General features: G+C 32.1%; 1 protein-coding gene across 4 annotated transcripts in view; it reads right to left on the bottom strand.

The window, feature by feature from the left end:
- LOC145285795 (solute carrier family 35 member F5-like) overlaps nucleotides 1–21,239 on the bottom strand; it is a 208,291-nt gene that overhangs the window by 184,728 nt on the left and 2,324 nt on the right. The gene's annotated exons all lie outside the window — the stretch shown is intronic.

The following is a 21,239-nucleotide window of genomic DNA, read 5'->3' as shown; positions in this document are numbered from 1 at the left end:
CCCTTCAGTTCATATCAAAGCTGTAAGTGTACTAAACTTTAAAACAATCCATACTAATCATTCAAATAGGAGTTTCAAACATCTCAAAATTTATTTAAAAAGGCAGACAAGCCCATTTACAAAGCTACCAGCAGGGGGACCCGACGTTGCCTGGGATTGAATGAGAGCCAACGATTGTTTCACACTCATATTTTATTGTCATCAAAATCAGTGAAATCGCCTACTTTTCAATCAAATCGATTGATTACCTGCTCTAGTGCACTGGGAGGATTGGTTGGTTGGTTGTTTTTGTTTTACGGCATATCAACCCTTTCCGGGTTATTTAATGCCGAATCCAAAGATTTTGAAGAAAAATTTTTAATAGAATATGTTTGTTGTTTTCAAGTCGGTTTCTATTCAACCCATAGTTGGGACCCTAACAGGTACTACCACTCCGGGTCAGAGTGGACCTGGGAGCAATGGCAATTAAAGGGTGGCTCCACACTCCCCAAAGCCCGCAAGAAGGAGCCTCACTACTGGATATAGTTTAAGGTCATATCCAGGACCACACTGGGAGGAAGTTTCACATGCCACCCCACAGTGACTTAGTCTACAATACAATCTAGTCTACACTGCACTGTAGAAAACCTACACTTGATTTTATAAAATTATTTTTTATATATAATGGCTTGCATTAAAGTTTAAAATGAAAAAAAATCAACTATAATGCTTCAATTGCATTCTAAACAGAAGCATTCATTTTGGACGCGCCCCTGACATATCAAAGAACCTATTGTTGATTTTATATGCTGGGTCTTACTGCTTGTGCGGTAACAATGGCTTAAATTTAAGTTTAAGATGAAAAAGTCAAGTATCATGGTGCAATTGTGCTTTAAACGGAAACATTCATTTTGAACGCACCCTGTCATTTCAAAGAAACTACTACTATAAGACTTGGCTTTGTTAATAAATAGACACCCACTGTATGATACCATGCACCAGTTTAAAAAAAATTGAAATTTGTACATCTTAATTTATAATTCATGGCTTATGATAAAGAGATACATCAAATTTGACTCCATAATCAGATAGAGCACACAATTTTACATAAGAGTACCAAGTTTCATGAGAATAGCTTGAAAAATAAATAAATGGTAGCGAAATTACCGAATTTCTTGAAATGTTGAGGTCCGTAATTTAGCCCACTTTTTCTTTAGAAAAAGTGTCCACGGAAAAGCCTAAATTTTGGCACTTAAAATTCTCATAACTTTTGAACTACTGATGGTATTTGCATAATTCAAATGGTTTTAAGCATCTTTTACATAGCTCTTTTCATGCAAGTTGATAAAATAATTATCTAAAAAGAAAAAAACAACAACTTGTAATGCTAATAATACACATGTATATAATCAAATAACACTATAAATAACAACGTAAGGCGGTGCAAATACCGTAATCAGAGGCCGGAAAAACATTGTATTCCACATCATAACCTAAAAAAACCATATCCTGGGGCCACTGTGTCCTAAGTTTCTACTATATATGTATATATATATATATATATATATATATATATATATATATATATATATATATACATATGAGAGAAAGTTGGTATTTTTGTTTTTCAGAATATCAAACCTTTCACGATTATAACCAAGTTCAGTCAATATTGGTAAATAATTTTATGTCTCGACTTATTAATGTTTTCAAATATTTATTCATACTGTCAATGAAGGGTTTGTAGATTAATTTGTTTATACAAAAGTAAATGTTATATTCTATTGAACGACCGATTAGATCGACAGATACTATAGCGTTAGACATAAGGAACTTGGGAGTAACAGCAATTGAGGGATGACTCCTTCACATTTCCAAATTGGGATCTCATCACCAGAGGCAGTTTTAATTCATATCTAGGTCATGATATACAAATATAGAGACGTACGGACAGACAAGATAGGTAAGATAGTAAGTAAAATTATCAATATCGTCGCCATGTTACAAATGCCCTGCTTTTTGTTTGCACTGTTCAAAAACCAGCAAAATTACAAAGTCGTCAAGCTCTAGCGATTTGACACTCATCAGTCAAAAAAAATTAAAAAAAAAAAAAATTTGGCTACTTATTCATACGTAAAGATTTGATTTTATTTGGATATAACTTTTCACATTCTTTTGGTGCATCTTGTCAAACTTGGATCTGGCAGATATCGATGTAATTATAAAACTCTGTGGATTGCCCGGGCGTCCTTCCTTACTTGAATTTTGTCTTCAATGATTGGGCAATTCCATCTTTTGAAAAAGGGATGACAGGTGAATTTATATAATATATATATCACAATCATATAGATTATATCACAATCACTGACACACCATCACGTTGACACACTATATCACCATCACGTTGACACACCGGTTCTCACCAGATCACTGTACCAAATAGGTGCCCATTTGGGAAGTCTTGGCACTGTATGTACCATGTCGAGTCATAGAAATTTCCAGATTGGTATCTGGGGGCGCATTAATTCACTGGGAGAGATGCACTCCCAGTCTTCGTTAAGGAATGCATCTATGGAGAAGGAAACTCTGATGTAAAAACCTGCGGTTTACTGTATACTCTGTCCCGTGGCAGTCATCTGCATCGAAAAAGGTTAGCAGTAATGCCATAAAGTGTGGTTGGTTCTACACAAAGCCTTCACCACTATAAACAAATCATCTGTGTGGATTTTCGAGCAACTTAATTGTTGTGGTGGAAGCTCATACATCAAAATCGACAGCAGAGTCTATCATATATATATATATATATATATATATATATATATATATAAATTGTGTATGGACGTGAATCAGAAGCTAAGGAATGGGGGTGGATAGTTGTATATTTTGATTTTGATTCTAGCCGATGACACCCAAGTTATATACACTTTTTTTTTAGTTTATATCTCACTACTATATATTAGGTTCAATATAGTAATCGATAGAGAATTGTCTTTATAATATTAAATATGGATGAATTAAAAGATCATAAGTGTATCTTATGATCGAGGAATACCGGATGACGTGCTAGTATATAATAACATTTAATATAACAATACTTAACACTAATCACAATATTTCAGAAATTAATTTAACAAATATGTGAACCAGCCCACCTGTGTAAATATCTAGCTCTTGCTTCCAGCCACCAACATAAACATGAAAGCCGTCTGGATAGTTGTACATGCTTCTTTTTCTTTTTTCTTTCTTGACAAAGAGATTTATCTCGAAAATTTGGGACATTCACAACACCTACCATCTTGTGCCACACATTACGTTAGTAAATATATTATAATCAGGGCTCTACATTGCGAGTGAAACAGTCGTATTTGCAAGTGATTTTTTAAAGTGGCGACTAGAAATAATGAAATGCTTATCTTTTGGCGATTGTATTTCTTTCACTGACAATCTTCCAAAGCTCATTACTGAATGAAAAATATTTTTACAACTTCTTTTTTTAATAAAACGAACAAAGTTAAATTATTTTAACAATAAAAGTTTAATAGAACAATATACTCTATTTTTTTTCTTTTTTTTTTAACGAAGGCGGTTTAAAAAAACATTTGAAGAAAAACAGTAACAACATAAAATTTGTTGTATATTTAGAATTACACTAATTTAAAAATATACAGAAAAATCTTTATGATGTACATACTCGTCACAGAACAAAGGTGTCATATTCTAAAAATCATGTGGGTTTAGCTAGCAACTTTTCTATTTGACTAGTAAACAGAAATATTTAGTTGTCAAAGGTCAACTAAAGATAAATTTGTCCGTAGAACTTGCTGATAATTAAAAATTGTTGGAATTCCTTCAAAATTGTCATTATTTTTTTACCTGATTGGTTTCTTTCCATGGTATTCCCACACAAAACCGCATTATCATAGCCTTCAAACACAACTCCTTTCACACTACACACAATGCTTCAAGCAAATTACAACATCCTCTTTTTTTTTTTTTTTTTTATTGCTTTTTCATCCCAAACAAGGCATAGTGCCACTTGAATGTAAGGAGCTACTATTTGGCATAATATTTACACGGATACTATGTGGGGAGTTGTACAGCAAGATATTTGTTTACATTATATTTGAATTTCTGCATGTCAGTACTGAGAGGGAAGCAAGAATCAGGGTGGAAATTCCAAAGTCTAGCAGTTAAAGAGATAAAAACTATTTGAGTAGAAGGCTTTCTGACATCTAGGAATCTCTATAATGTAGGGGTAGGACTTTGCTGCCTGTCCAGTTAGTTGGGGTATTTGCATCTAGTGAGTATAAGTGCTTGGAGTTCGTTGGAGCACTTTCCATTTAAGTACTTGTAAAATAGGCAAGGGACACAACATTTCATCAATGGGACAGAAGTTGGAACTTGTTGACAATGTGGGCCATATTAGGTTGGCAACTCTTGAATCCTGTCTAGGCGTGACAGACTAGTAGCAGATGTATCAACCAAAATGTAGCAACTTCATGCATGGGTGAATGGTGGCCTTGTAGATGTACAGGATGCTTTTAGGCATAAGTAACTTTCTAGCATGGTAGAGAGAGCCTACCTTCTTTGCAGCAGCTTTGGCAATGCCCTCGATGTATATGTTCCAATTCATGTTCCCTGTGAACGTCAAGCTGAGGAGTTTGAATAAAGAGTTTTCAGAAAGTGTATCATTAGCCACGGCAATCAGTGGTTCAGAAGGTTTCTTGTAATTATAAAAGGAAAGAAACTCTTGGCAGCATTATTTATTGCCCCATTTCACTAGGGACTGGAGGTCTTCCTCTAAGGTTTCAGCCATTTTCTTAGATGTATTTTCATTTGTTTCCCTCGTGTCTCTTATATAGCAAATATACCCATCCTGGAGGCAATTTTATCAGGGAGATCATTTATGAATATCAGTAATAAAGGTTCAAGGATCTGCTCCTGAGACACACCCACATTTATATGGTGTTATTTAGATGTACGACCATCGAGGACAACCTGGATTTGTCTCTTATTTAAGAATAGCGGGGGGGGGGGGGGCGGTGCTGCCAGGGTGTTTAGAGGTGTGTGTTGGGGAGGGCGTATAAAAAAAAAAAAAAAAAAAAAAAAAAATGTTAAGCAAAAACAGCGAACACAAAAACAAATCAAGGTGTGATGCTGGGGGGGGGGGGTAAATCAAAACAATAAAAAAAAAAAAAAAAAAAAAAAAAAAAAAAAAAAAAAAACCCGATGAGAAACTTCTTTAGAAAATTTGAAAATTTATGTGATGGAAAAAGAAAGAACGAACTGTTTCAAATAATCGAAAAAAAATCGAGGTGTGTAAAAAAAAAAAAAAAAAAATTGGTGAACGTGAAGCGGTAGCAGTATCAGAATTTTGGCGGAATTTTCAGCCGAGTCGCCATTTTGAATAGACACCTATCTTTCTATCAGATTATAACAATATGAAAACGTAATTTAAACCCGTAAATTTTATTTCAATAAAACGAGCAAAGACCAAATTTTAATATCATAAAAGCTTTAATAGAGAAATAAACAATTTTATTTATTTTTCCTTCGATTTCTTCACTTAACATTACACGGATTGTCGAACAATAACATTACTTGAATCTTACGATATTTATTTTAACGGCAAAATATACAACTTACCTGGTTAATGAGTAAGATATGCTTTCTTTTAATCTTCCTGTATGAGAATTTATTCATATTTATGTATTATAATCCATGTATTTTTTAAATGGAAGGATTTTTCCAACACATATCACGACAACGCGTGTCTTTCAAGAAAGTTGTAAAGACACCGGATGTTAAGATTATCACTTTCTTATCTACGGAAGCCTATAAGTGTAAAAAAAACACTAATTAGTAATCTCGATATTGGATTATATTCCTTCAAATTTTCCACTTTTAAAGGTTTTCGGAGGCGCTGAAAACGGAAATAACCATTTATATATACGGCAAATGAAACTAGTAGTTTCCAAGATAAAAAATTTTACAAATGGTCACAAAGTGGGGGGTCACTTTTCTATAATGATGTGACGTCAAATGGGCACCCACTTTATGGCCACATTGCAATGAATAGATTTGGCCGTAATTTTAAAGGAATTTTCGAGGGTGGCTTCATATTGACCCTATATGAATAAAGGGAGATAACATCGTCCTTTTTTTTAATGTTGGCGCCTTTACGCTATCGTACATGAAAACTGGGATTTTTTATTTTTGGATTTACACGGATTACGAATGACGAAGATATGAAATGTAAATTTTTTTTTTTTTAATATCTTAAAGAAATACCTGAATTTTTTATTTATTATACTATAAATCTGCATTATATGGTATCGTCTTTTTTTTTTTTTATATCGAAAAAGGAAACCAGGAATTAAATATAAAAATATACACTGACCGAAAAATATTGACTGGAAAATTCTAAACAAAAATTAAGCTTCCACGTAAAAAAAAAAACAAAAAAAAACACGTGGTTATCGAAAAAAGAAGGATTTACATTTTGGACTTTACCGGTAAATTTACAGATAAGTGATATTTTTTTGTTGTTTTAAATTTGAGTATTTTATTTATTGATGTTTTATCTTCAATTTGTGATATATAAAACGTGTCGACCAAAATTAATTATTAAAATTCTCATAGACATTTCAAAATGGGGGGGGGGTGAATTTATAAAACAACGTTTGTCTAAAATATTATATTCAGTTTATCGGAAAGAGCATAAAATTTTACATTCACCCTGAAAAAAACGTAACAATTGAACGAATAGGAAAATTTTGATAGATTTTTAAAGTTTAAAAATTGAAAAATATTCATCTCATAAAAATCAATTGATTTCACTACGTAACAAAATGGCTCCCTGAGCGCACGCACGCACTTTGTAAACACTGTTTTTTAAACAATGAAAAATAATATTTCTATTATTTTTTAAACAACTTAAATAGTTTATTTTGGAAGCATATTCTATAAAGAAAATAAATAACCCACTTTAGAAAGAGAAATTACGAGTTTTCTATATTTTATTCGCAGTTTTCTGTTAGGGGTGTCAAAAATTCCCCCAAAATTCTGATACTGCTAGTGAAGCGGATGATGTTAAAACTTGTTAAAAAAAAAAAAAAAAAAAAAAAAAAAAAAAAAAAGAAATCGGAAAAACGACAAAAAAAAGATATCCTACATCTCAATTCGAACTCGCAACCTCCAGATAATGATGCTGCTCTTTAACCAGCTGAGCTAAGAAGGGGTCGCTGAAATTGGGTCGGTATTTATAATATTTAAACTAATTCAATGGACGCCGTCATTGGCGTATGCATATATCGTTATCTTGTCATGAAGGAACGATTTTTTGCTACCCCCCCCCTGTAAAAAAGGGTCTGGTTGAGGATGAAGGAATTAATGTTTTTAGCCAATTTTTCGATATTTGTCGGCTGAAGGTTCGAGCTTAAAAATAATACCTATCTGGTGACAATCCGTGGCATGTGTCGAAATTTTTTGCGAGATATACAAACACACACACATTTTGCCTTTTATATATATATAGACTAGCGGAGGGTACCCGGCATTGTCCGGGTGTTTGGAGTGTGTGTGGTTTTAAGTAAATCAAAACACCCGGGTGTTTGTGTCGGTGGGGGGGGTTAAAATAAAAAAGTTTTGGTAGGTAAGTATAAACAAAAACGATCTTGTGACGAAGACCGGTTCTACGCATGTGCCAGATGACGTCATGACCTGATTTACTTTAAATAGTTGAAAAACTGAACAAATTCCATGTACGTCGCATTAGGTCAGTTGATTAGCGCGTTGGTTCATTATCTAAAAGTTTTGGGTTCGAATCGTGGTGTGAGATGTCTTCTTTTTTTTCGATTTTTTAAATTTAAATATTGAACCAGTGTTATTTAAGCCATTTTTCATGTAACGTTCGTTTTTCTGAGTTTTTTTTTTTACTTCGGTTATCCACCCCCGACCACACACCCAAAAACACCCAGGTACCCACCGATTTTTAAAATTTTAATATCGAAACAGGCTTATTTAAGCCATTTTTCACATGTTCGTTTTTCTGTTTTCATCGTTCGTTTGCCTTACGTTAGTTTTTTTTTGTTTTTTTTTCGATGTTTTGATTACCCCCCTCCCCCCCGCTTAAGTTTTAACGTTGTTTTCTTTTTTTTACTCCGCTTATAACAAACAAACCTGGTCATTGACCTCATTAGCTTCAGTCGTCGTCGTCGTCGTAACACTTGACGACTTCCAGGCGCGCACATATCAATTTGGTTCTTAAATAAATTCAAACATCTTTCAGTAACTCATTCTGGCTGGCCGATTTTATTTTCAAACTTTGCCTCAGGGCTTCGGGTTCGATCCTACCAAATTTGGGTTTTAGCCAGGGAAAATCGGTGCAAAAATGTAAAAATTAAAGAAATGGAATTTGCAAGGTGAAGTTGAACGATTGCATTACGAATATGCATATGTAACGTTATAGCTATTGGTTCAGGTTTTAATTTTTAGCTTTGCAGCAAACATGCCTTCATAACTCAGGCATTAACGTCAAAGGAAAAAGTTAATTGTAAGCTAAACGTTTGGTTTTGATTCTCTGTGATGCCGAAGGTGTCATTCTTTTTAAACTTTTTAAATCACCAGCATTTCAACCTCGCGTTGCCCGGGTATTTGGAGGTGTATGTTGAGCAAAAAAGTGGTAGTAGTAAGGCAGGCTCAAACCCGTATTGCGAAGGAGGAAAGAATGGGGGAAAAAATGTAACATCTTTGCTGTTACGACCACCATCAAACCGGTATTTGTCGTCTGAAGGGTCGAGCTGAAAAACGATACTGATCTTGTGAAAATCAGTCACCTCTGTCGAAAGTTTTAGGCAGACATGCAAACATACATACATTTATATATTGGTAGCTCAAATTTCTGACCCAAACCAATTAAAAAGCTTGTCCTATCTCTGAATACCCTTTATGTAAAATTTCAAATGTTTAGACCAGAAATTGTCTGAGTAATTTGGTAGAGACTGCAGCGGTCAACTTTTTTAAAACTTTGACCACTATTATGACCCCTTAACATTTATTGCTTTGGGTTCAAATCAAGTTAATAAGTTAGATCCATGTCCAAGGAATCTATATCTAAAATTTCAAGTGTTTATACCCAAAATTGGCGGAGGAGTTTGGTAGAGTTCTCAAAGGTCAAATCGTTGAATTTTGACCCCTTGACAGCCAAATTTCTGGCCAAAAATCTCCGTACTCTTTATATCAAATTTCAAGTCTGTAGACTGAAAATTGACAGAGATATTGTGTAGGGAAATGTAGACAGACAGACAGACACTTTCACTTTTATAGATATATTAGATAGATTACTATGTATTGGGTCCAATATAATATAATAACAAATACGAAATTTGCATTCATTAAAATATATTTAAACATTTTATGACTGGGCAACGCCAGGCGGCCTGTTAGTATAATATAATTTTCACGAGAAGACCATCATGTCATACCCTGTCAAATGCCTTAGATAAATCTAGGGCTACTTCCCTAGCTTTATCCAGTGTGTGGTATATGTGTTCAGAGATTAAAGTTAGGATATCTGCAGTGGAACGCACTTGCCTAAATTCATAAAGTTGGTTGCAAAGAAGTTTAGCATCTGTGGCAATCTCAGCGGAGCATTTTTTAATTGTATACGTGGGAGGAGATCAGGCCCACATGCCTTTGAGGTGTCTAGGTTTTTTATGATATTACTTGAGATGGTGGAATTTTCAGATCATTGAGTGTGATTTCTGGCCGCAAAGGAAAATCTGGGAGAGAGTTGTTTGCTGGGTCCAAAGTAAAGTTTGAGGCAAACAGGTTAGCCTTCTTGGTTGCCATGCAAACAATCTCCAGATGCTTAGATAGTGGAATTGTTGACCATCTATTATGGAATTCCCTCCCTGTTCCTCTGACTGCACCAATCTGCAAAAGTTTAAATGTAATATGAACAGACATCTTGATACTCAACTCCCCATAGTTCTCTATTAGACATGATTCCAAACAGTAACCCCTTACGTCCAAATGGCAATATGCCTTGTTTGAGATGAAAAGGAGTAAAAAAAAAAAAAAATAAGTAAATAAAATATTGCTCAGATTAAATATGTAATTCATAAAATCAAATCCCAAATAGATTTTTTTTTTTAAAGAACATAAACCAATATTTACCCTAACTTGTGAAACAGAATTCAATATTGATTTTGTATGGCAAAAGTTATTAAATTTAATAATTACATATGAATGATTTAAATTTAATAATTACATATGAATGATTTAAATTTAATAATTACATATGAATGATTTAAATTTAATAATTACATATGAATGATTTAAATTTAATAATTACATATGAATGATTTAAATTTAATAATTACATATGAATGATTTAAATTTAATAATTACATATGAATGATTTAAATTTAATAATTACATATGAATGATTTAAATTTAATAATTACATATGAATGATTTAAATTTAATAATTACATATGAATGATTTAAATTTAATAATTACATATGAATGATTTAAATTTAATAATTACATATGAATGATTTAAATTTAATAATTACATATGAATGATTTAAATTTAATAATTACATATGAATGATTTAAATTTAATAATTACATATGAATGATTTAAATTTAATAATTACATATGAATGATTTAAATTTAATAATTACATATGAATGATTTAAATTTAATAATTACATATGAATGATTTAAATTTAATAATTACATATGAATGATTTAAATCTAATAATTACATATGAATGATTTAAATCTAATAATTACATATGAATGATTTAAACCTAATAATTACATATGAATGATTTAAACCTAATAATTACATATGAATGATTTGTCCGGTTCTACTTTTTACGAGCAACAAAGTTCATGCTTATTCCTTCATGGACCTACAAATAAAATCGCATTTACTAACAACGTATGATACAATTTTCTTATTTACATAAATAAAACATCTATATGTACACGAATAAGATTGTTCAATCATCTCATCTTCAAATGTAAACAAAATAAAGAAAGGAAGAGTTATCTCCCCTGCAATCACTATTTCTTGAATAATATAAATCACTAGCGAGGGGTATCTGGCGTTGCCCGGGTGTTTGTAGGTGTGTGTGAAAAAAAAAAAAAAAAAAAAAAACAGGTGCCCATGAAAAAAAAAGCCTTGACGACGCGCAGTTGGAAAATAATAAAGTGTGAAAAAAAAAAAAAAAAAAAAAAAAAAACAGGTGCCCATGAAAAAAAAAGCCTTGACGACGCGCAGTTGGAAAATAATAAAGTGTGAAAAAAAACAAAAAAAAAAAACAGGTGCCCATGAAAAAAAAAAGCCTTGACGACGCGCAGTTGGAAAATAATAAAGTGTGAAAAAAAAAAAAAAACAGGTGCGCGTTTTTGATTGACGTGACAGCGATAGGTATTCAGCAGTTAGCATTTTGTGCGGGACAGTTTTTAATGAGGTCAATAAATCGGTTTGTTTGTTTTTAAAAACCCGCTCCCGTCTGATATGATGAAATCGACATTGACCAAACGTTCACTGGCTCTGGGTCTGTGATTAGAGTCGAGTTTCACTTTTTGTTTATACCGAAAACCGAATGTAACGCATGCCGATGCGGGAAATGTCGAATAATTAACGTTTGAAAGTCATTAAAATTAAATAGACAGGCGAGCTCCGTGGTTAAGTGTGAGATATTACAATTTATAGATGATATAAAGTTTTAAGAAGTTGTGAACCGAGCGAGCGCTTCTCTGAAAGAAGCCTTTTGTGGACATCGAGGAAAAGCGTACATACATACATACATTTTCGCTTTTATATTTATAGAAGATTAGTCACAACTTTTGGTTGGATCGGTCGAGTGAACTTTTAGATATTTGATATATAAAAAAACAGTTTTTGTCAATTTGGGAGAGAGAGGCAAAAAACTTCAAAAATTTTTTTATTTGTAATATTTTTTAAGAATCATTCACGGAAACAATATTTCTTAACAAATGATGCAAAGTTTAAAATAGAATCAGTACTTCTTTACATTTCAATCACTGTTAAAGTAGAAGCAGTTGTTGAGCCTTGAATAAAGCCCTGAAAAACACCAGTATTGATATCGATAAGAAAAGAGAATGAAGAAACACCATCCAGAGTTACTCACAAGCTTCGATCAGAAAGAAAAGACCAAATAATGTCAAGAACTTTACCATCAAACAATAACCTTGAAGATTTTGTAGAAGAACGTCTTCAAAAGTGACGTCCAAGTAACTGTCGTTTAATCGTTACGGACTTTCATTTTTTGTAATAAATAATTTTACCAAGAATTCCTCATAAGTTTTTGTCTCGGTTTCGATTATAGCTGATGGCACTCAAGTTTTATATATATACACACACTGCTGATCAAAAATTTAAGACCACTTAAAAATCTTTAAAATAAACCCTTTTTTAAGGATAGATTTTAAACTCTTCCAACTTAAGGTTACTAATACTACAATCTAAAAGCTTATGGAAACAAAAAAGGTACATTCCAAAAATGTTATTTAAAAATCTGCATTTTTATTAAATTAGACTTTTTACACATGATCAAAATTATAAGACCAAGGGTATAAATTGTTAGATTTATGGTAATTCTAATGTTTTTAGTTCAGTTAGAGATTAGCAATCACTGTGAAAAGGTGTTACCATGCCTAAAGCAAGAAAACTAACTGAAGTTGAGCGCTCTTGAATTCTAGGATTCCATAAGCAAGGTTGGTCACAGCGAGCGATAGCTAAGGTAAATCGCAGTAAAACTGTTATTTGCAACTTTCTAAAAAACACTGAGCATTATGGAAAAGCAAAATCCTTTGGTAGCCCCCCCCCCCCCCAATTTCTCCTGCATTGAGTAGGAGAATCAGACGGGTTGTTATGAATGACAGAGGACTTTCTTCAAGTCGAATTAAGGCGGTTACAGATGGTGATTGCAGTCTAATAACCATCAGACGACACTTACAACAAAAAGGCATGGTAAATAAAAAGCGTAAACAAATTCCTTGATCGCTTCCACATCACAAAGTGGACCACTTAAGATTTGGTCGTGAATACCAAACCTGGGATGTTGAGAAGTGGAAGAAAGTCCTGTTTTCTGATGAGAAAAAATTCAATTTAGATGGTTCTGATGGCTTCCAGCGATACTGGCATGACAAAAACATGCCCCCTGAAATTTGTGCCACACGTCATAGTGGTGGAGGGTCCGTAATGGTATGGGGTGCCTTTTCTTATAGAGGGATGATGAAGCTCCAGGTGGTGCAGGGTCTTCAGACAGCAGCTGATTATGTTAGCATGCTACAAAAAGCATCTTTGATGATGGAGGGTCATCGTTTGTGTGGGGATCGATGGTTATTCTAACAGGATAATGCTGCAATCCACACTGCAAGACAGACCTTGAGCTTTCTACAAGAAAATGGAGTCCATGTCTTGGGACATCCTGCATGCTCACCGGACTTGAACTCAATTGAAAATGTTTGGGAATGGCTGACAAGAGAGGTTTATCGAAATGGCAAACAATATTCAACAAAAAATGAACTTCGTGAAGCCATCTTCAGAAATTGGAGCAGGATCCCCCACACCTTAATGGAAACCCTTATTTCTAGCATGCCCCAAAGAATTTTTGAAGTCATCAAAAGCAGTGGAGGTAGAACTCATTATTAGGTTTGATTATTAAATGTTTTCATACACTTTTTATACAATTTAATAGAATTTTTGTCTCTGGTCTTATAATTTTGATCATGTGTAAAAAGCCTAATTTAATAAAAATGTAAATTTTAAAAAATAAATCTTTGGAATGTAGCTTTTTGTTTCCATAACCTTTTAGATTGTTGTATTGGTAACTTAAGTCAGAAGAGTTTAAAATCTACCCTTAAAAAAAAAAAAAAAAAAAAAAAAAAAAAAAAAAAAGGGGGGGGGGGGTAAAGATTTTTAAGTGGTCTTAAATTTTTGATCAGCAGTGTGTATATATATATATTTTTTTTTCATAAGTTTTGGTTTCGGTTCAAGCTGATGTACCCAAGTCATATGGATATATTTTTTTTATTTTTGAAATCGCAACTTTATAACATATACAAATCGATAGAATATTAACTCTATAATAATACTTACAAAATCTGCAAGAATTAAAATATCATATTTAAGTGGACTTTACGACAGGGCTATGTGGGGTGTCCTTGCTAGCTTAGAAAAATACTTTTGCAGTTTTTACAAAAGAGCTTCATTAATATCAAAGTCTCTATTTATGCTAAACATCTACAGAATGCCAGCATTAATATATTACATATGAATGGATCCACTGTGGAATTTTCGTAGGTCTCGCTAGTCTCTATTATATAAAAGTAACCTTTGTGTGTGTGTATGTGTGTGTGTGCATGCGAGTTCCTTCCTTATAGGTTCCGAAACGGCTGAGCATATCTTTTGCAAATTTTACACAAACCTAATTCATATGCCTGTAGCATTGCAAGCATATGCTGCATTTTCGTGGACATCGGCAATATTAAATACCTAATGTGCTTCAAGAAGTCGTATCTCTTTTATTAGTGGGTCATATTTTAAAAGTTAAATTGATGAAAAGAGAATAGAATAAGCATTCCAATGATGTAACTTTATTTTTTTTATGCGTTCAATGTTTTTATGCTCCAAGTTAAAAATGAAAAAAACGGTAAAAAAATAACAGCAAAAAGGGAAACTGCTTTTTCAATGTTTACATACGTTATGTTTGGATACAAATGCGCCCGTTAAATTTGATTGGACATGGCTGAAATTTTATAGGCTATATAAACAAAGAAGTCCATCTCTACTAGATTTTGATTTTTACAACGACAGGAAGCAAAGTTACGACCGCACAAAGTTGACAAAGAATATTTCAAAATTGATAAGATAAATCGGTATATATCATCCATTTTCATATAGATAATAGTTTCAGAATTACTTTCATGTATAATATGTAAATATTTGATAATTATTAATTGTGCGGAAATTTCTTTAAAATGTTATCTTTTATAGAAATTACAGAATATAGAATTTTACGGGAAAACGACTCGCTATGCGCTAATGCACTGACTACAGTCAGCGTATTAATGAGTTTCATTTTGTATTCACTTAAAAATAGAAAACTTTTTTCTGCTTGCAAAACGAAAGCAGAAAAAAATTTCATTTTTTATTCTGAGTTTGTCAATTCAAAAAATTTTTTCAAGTTTTTCAAATTTGATTTCCAAATTTTGTTGTTTTTAATGCTTTTAGTACACATGTACTAAGTACATGCGTTTCTGTTATGATATTTATTACTTCTAACTTGTACTTAACATAGAATTTTTTTTTTTTTAGTGGTAAAAAAAAATTTTTTTTAAATAAAATAAATAAAAGGTACTTGTGCACTTATGTTACATGCTGGAATAATAAGGTTATTATTTAGAAACCCATTCTTAACATGGGGAGAGAAGGGTGTTTTGTTAACTATTCTGTACTTTTACCTAACAATTAAAAAAAGATATTGTGAAACTTGAATTTAACTTGAAAATACTATTTGAAAAATTAGCACGGTAACATAAGTGCATAAGCACTCAAATATTACCAAAGGCAAGATAAGTTACTCTTCTACCTAGTTGGAGGTTTTTAGTGTATTTAATGTAAAATGTTTCTTTCGACAATTAGTGTTACATAAGCGCAAGAAAACTAACCTTGTGGTATCTCATGTCCTTGAACACTCGACAATGACTTAAAAATATACAAAATACTGTTAGAAACCCAACCAATAAATGTCCTCAATATATAGTTGTTGTTTATCAGGATTCCTGGTATCCTAGAAGCTACATTCGAGGATTCATGTAGAGTACAATTTATGGTTGCATCTCAGAAAATAGGGGTATATTTTGGGCCAGATAGAGAGGATTTACAAAATTGAAAATTGGACTGGTCCTAAAATGCAGAAGTTCTGGTCAACTATGAGAATTTCCATCTTTTATAGAAATCCAAAATCTATATGAAAAATTTTCTTCGATTTATTTCAGAGATTAATTCATATCTACTCAATTTTTTCTTTTCTTTGAGGGGAGTAGTAAATACCGGATATGGATGCTCTTTAGGCATTCAATGGCTACACCTCAGATTAAGCTCTCCTTTGGAGGAGAGGCCGATAAATACCTACTCTCAATATGACTATATTTAAATACCACTATAATACTTAGTTTTGTTCCTGAAGAGACACCCACAGTATGATACCATACGGCAGTTTAAAAAAAATTGAAATTTGTACATCTGAATTTATAATTCATGGCTTATGGTAAAGAGATACATCAGATTTGACTGCATAATCAGAAAGCTTGAAAAATAAGTAAATGTAAAGTAACTTCGGCTTTTGTACGTCCGAGCAATGCCGGGCAACCAGCTAGTAGTTAATAGATCAGCAGCTGAACAAACACCACAAAAGCTAACCCCAACACCACAAAAGCTATACTGAACATCATTAAAGAAACCTAGAGTTTCTAGAAAATGAACTAATTTGCCATTGACCAACCTTTTCAAAAACTTTGCGAATAACAGGGAGAAGACTGACAAGATGACACTCGAGTCAGAACGCTATCATTTTTTTTTTTTTTTTTTTTTAAATGGAGACAACAAATGATTCCTTCTAAAAAGAAGGGAAACAAGACAGAGACAAACAAAGATTGAATAATTTCAAGAGGATAGAAGAAAGTTCAGTCGCATAACATTTGAGAATAACAAAATTAGAACCAGCAGACTTAGACGGGTCAAAATGAGGAAGAACCCTTTAAACCATCTTTGGAGTGATAATTACAGAATCCAGAGACTGATCATTTTTCTAAATAAAATCAGGAAGAACAGCACCAAAATCATCAACAGAAGAATTGTCAGCAAAAGACAAACAAAATGATCATTATTCTCTTTAAAAGATTAAATAACTTGAAAACCATATACGATTTCACTCGCTCTCTATCTGTACCAAAATCTAAACGCAGATTCCATGTTTTTTTCCCAGAACTGCCCGCCTGTGGAACACTGTTCTGCTGGCCTGCTTCCAGGTTGAATACAACATATTAGCCTTCAAATCCAATGTAAACAAGTTCTTGTTAATCCGTCTCCATAAATAATCAAATTATACCCAGTTTATACCATTAGCAATTATTATACTATCATCGTACATTCTTTAATCCGTATCCTCAAGTGGCCTTCGAGCCTTGATAAGTGATAACTTCAAAGTAAAAAAAAAGAAAAAAAAGACCATTAACCTTTTATGACCTGCTTAAACTAACTCATTCAGTCAAATCAATTAATTAATATAACGGCATAAAGTGGGAATTGATCCAAACACGCCTTGTACGTATTAGTTCAGAATCTGGGTAGATGGCAGATACCTCCAGATTGCAACTACCCAAATGCTTTCATTCAGTATGCCGCCATCTTAAATTAACAATAAATAATTTTTTAATCATCTACATAATAATTCAGGTCATAAAGAGTTATAAAAAAATTTAAAAAAAAAAAGGAGGAATAACTTATTTTCTACCATAGGGTAGATTCGCTATATATCACGAGAGTCGACGTTTTCAGATGAGATAGCGTCACAAACATTTGGAGAATAGCTAGACTGAATCTCAACACCATTTTATTGTGTGTTTGAAATTACATTGTATTTTTCGGACACACAGGCAATCGCCACCAATTAAAATATTTGTATTGTCAATTTAAGAAACTCCATTATCAAATAATGGCTGACTCATAATTGAAGGAGTCAGAGCTGCCAAACATTTCATTCGACTTTAATTTCATTCCATTATTTTATGTTTTTTTCTTTATGTATAACAAAAAAGTATAACTCTATATTAATAAAATTGCATTACCAGTTGTCGCGAGAATGTGTTTCTCGCATCTACGTGACTTACACTTTTTTCTTCTAGTTATTACTAACTGTTATATACCTAGCCGGCGTCGTCCGGGAGTATTTACGGTATTTTTTTTACGAGAGTACCCGGCGTAGTATAAACACTCCCAACCTCCCCATGTTAAGAACGGCTAAGATTAAAATGTGCGATTTGTTTACGAAGAAATGAAAATGGGGTTTGTATTACTGTACACATAGATTCGAAAAAGTTGTCAAAAAACAAATATATAACAAATAAATGTTATTAAAAGCAAGACAAGTTACTTTTCTACCAAACTGGATATATTTTTCGTGTTTTTATTCAATGTAACATGTTTATTCAGCTCGAAAAACATACATTGTTTACCGATGTATTGGAAACTTCAAAATGGCGCCCGACTGTCTCTTTAACACGGTAAGTTCGGGAAAAGGTGTTATAAATAATAAACTAGACAAAATACTATTAAAAAAACCACCGAATATATGTCAACCTATGTCACGCCGTCACGGTAATATATATTGAGCGAGTTTCTAACAGTATTATGTCTAGTTTTATATTTATAGCACCTTTTCCCAAACTTACCGTGTTAAAGAGACAGTCGGGCGGCATTTTGAATTTTCCAATACATCGGTAACCACAGCATGTTTTTCGAGCTGAATAAACATGTTACATTAAATAAAAACACTGAAAATCCAGTAAGGTAGAAAAGTAACTTATCTTGCCTTTGATAACATTTATTTGTTTTTTTTTTGACAACTTTTTCGAATCTATGTGTACAGTAATACAAACCCTATTTCCCTTTATAATCGATTAATATATATTTTTAAGTGTAATAATTAGTGATGGGACGATTCCAATATGTTCTCGATTCCGATACAATCACCACTTCTGATTCTTTATAAATCTCTAAGTATCGAGTTGTTATTTTCTCCGATTACCGTAAAAACACGTGTTAAATGTGCGTATATTATCTCAAAGGTAAAAATACACTTGTGGGGGAGAAGGGAGTGATCTACGGATTTTACTTTTACTCATAGTAAATATTTATTGATTTCGTTTTTTTTTGTTTGTTTTGGGTTTTTTTTACATTAGGTCCATCTCCACAATTTTTTTTTTTTTAAATGACTTTCGGCTTTTCGACTATGCTGAATACGAAAATATTTAAATTTTGCAGAGACAAGTAGTTATCGAAATCTAAAGACCTGTAGTATGAACTGTAATTCTTTGGCAGACATTTTTTTGCGCGCGATAAACAAGTATACTTCTCTGCAAAGTAGACTTGTTTATCGCGAACGCGCGTAAAAACATGGGCGCCAGAGAACTAGTGCCGTATCAGAATAGATACTACACTTTGATCTTGGCTAGAAGACCAAGAAAATGAAAGATTTTGTTTTAAACAAAATCACATTAAAAAAATAAAATAAAAGAATCATTTTTGGCATCGGAACTAGGTACAAATCTTACCGATACCTTAAAAAGTTTCAATTTTTTCGTTTCCGATTAATTATCCCAACACTAGTAATAATGTAATTTTAATAATCTGTAAGTTTACGTAGAGACAAAAAAAAAAAAAAAAAAAAAAACACGCAAGAAGTGGTCACTCAATTTACAAATTTATAGGGACCTCCAAACTGCTGTGTACTACGTCATTCTAAACAAAAAACACGACGTCATCAGTAATTTCTATGGAAGAGCATTAGCACTATAAAATTTATTTGCAAATAACGTTATTTTACTATCGTTATTATTTTAGAACGGTAAAATAAGTGCATAAGTTCACAAAAAGTAATTTCTCATATATTACGAAAAACAACTAGTCCATGTTAATGATTTGAAGATATAAGAGTCGCAAAGAATTTAAAAATTTATACATTAAACGATAATTTATCAGAAATTTATGAATAAATAAAATATACAATAAAAAATATATAAAAAATAAAGACTTACCTTTTGTAAAGCAAATAGATTTTTAATAACGAACTAGACAGACGATAAAATTAATTTTAACCTGTTCTGCTGATACATGGATCTACAAATGTTTGTCCTTATAGGCTTCCGTATATTTTTGAAAAAAGCGCAAATTTTGATTTCAACCTGTCATTTTAAATAATCAAATCGAAACGAATTTTTTTTTTTTTTTGTCGATTTTTCTTTTGCAATTTTTATTATCTCAAGATTCATATATTATATTATATGAATATATTTTTTTATATTGGAAAGCTGTTATATAAAAATCGGTTTAAACTTCATATCGCGTAATATTTAATATTAAAGCTTTTTAAAAATAATTATTTTTTAGAATACGGTTTTTTGTTGAAATTCAAATAATTATGTTACCGAGAAAAAAAAATTAAGAAAAATTGTTCATTTTATTTTTTAAACATAATATTAATGATTTTATGTCCCATTTTGGGTTTGTATTACTATACACATAGATTCGAAAAAGTTGTCAAAAAACAAATATATAACAAATAAATGTTATCAAAGGCAAGATAAATTACTTTTCTACCAAACTGGATATATTTTTCGTGTTTTTATTCAATGTAACATGTTTATTCAGCTCGAAAACCATACAGTGTTTACCGATGTATTGGAACATTCAAGATGGAGTCTGATTCTCTCTTTAACACGGTAAGTTTGGGAAAAGATGTTATAAATAAAAAACCGGATAAAATACTGTTAAAAACTCGCTCAATATATGTTACCGTGACATAGGTTGACATATATTCGGCGGGTTTTTAATAGTATTTTGTATAGCTTTTTATTTATAACACCTTTTTCCAAACTTACGGTGTTAAAGAGGGTGTGAGACAGACGCCATCTTGAATTTTCGAATACATCGGTAAACACTGTTTTTCGAGCTGAATAAACATGTTACATTGAATAAAAACAAAAAAAATATATCCAGTTTGGCAGAAAAGTAATTTATCTTGCCTTTGATAACATTTATTTGTTATATATTTGTTTTTTGACAACTTTTTCGAATCTATGTGTACAGTAATACAAACCCAAACTTGGAGCTTCTTTTAAATAGTAAAAAAAAAGTTAGGATAATAATAAATTAATTACAGTTACATTGTGTTACATCGTGTTACTTACAGGGGAAGGGTAAAACTGGTGCGCGTTGGAGGAACCTAAAAACCTTTTTCTTTTTTATTTGTTCGTTTGCTTATTTAAAAAAAAATTGAAATAAAAAAAATCGTTTCATTTTGCAGATGACAGCTCCGCACAAAACCTTTCTAAACACCGGGTGACGAAATTTGAAGATAATCAATAATTTTTATATTAATTTATTTTTTGTCGAGCAATTATTGTCATCAATCAAAGTGTCCATGCTTT

Source organism: Euprymna scolopes, chromosome 10 (assembly GCF_053919585.1).
Source record: "Euprymna scolopes isolate OS-2025 chromosome 10, ASM5391958v1, whole genome shotgun sequence".
Taxonomy (NCBI): Eukaryota; Metazoa; Mollusca; class Cephalopoda; order Sepiida; family Sepiolidae; genus Euprymna; species Euprymna scolopes.
This window is presented reverse-complemented; position numbering and strand designations above follow the sequence as displayed.